Genomic DNA, 645 nt, shown 5'->3' on the forward strand with positions numbered 1-645 from the left:
GTCTTTGTGTTTTTTTTTTTAGTTTTGGTGTCTTTGTTTTTTCTATTTTATTTTATTTTATTTTAGCTTTTTATGCGGGGGATAGACAAGTGTATCTATCGGGTTTATATATTATACAGGCCTTTGTCTTTGTCTTTGTGTTTTTTTTTATTTCATTGTCTTTAGTTTTTTATTTTTTTATTTATTTTTCCTTATTTATTTTTTGTGTGTTTGTTTATGTATTTATTTATTTATCTGTATACGTATCGAGGGTTTAGGGTTTAGGGTTTAGGGTTTAGGATATAATATTTATTTTCTCTATTGTTTAGTATTGAGTGTTTAGGGTTTAGTGTTTAGGGTTTAGGGTTTAGTGTGTATTATTTCATGTATCCTATTTCCCGTATATGATCGAGCACGTAGCATCTAGCATCCAGCATCTAGGGTTTAGGGTTTAGGGTTTAGGGTTTAGGGTTTAGGGTTTGTATGTAGGTGAGCGTGTGGTGGATATGGCTGCTGCGCCTGGGGGCAAGACAACATACATCTCGCAGCTGATGAAGAATGCCGGGATCGTCTATGCAAACGATCCCAGCAGGGAACGATGCACGGCCCTCATAGCTAATATACAAAGGTATATATAAATATTTTTTTTTTTTTTTTTTTTTTTTT

Source organism: Eimeria mitis, genomic scaffold (assembly GCF_000499745.2).
Source record: "Eimeria mitis Houghton genomic scaffold, Emh_scaff1968, whole genome shotgun sequence".
NCBI lineage: Eukaryota > Apicomplexa > Conoidasida > Eucoccidiorida > Eimeriidae > Eimeria > Eimeria mitis.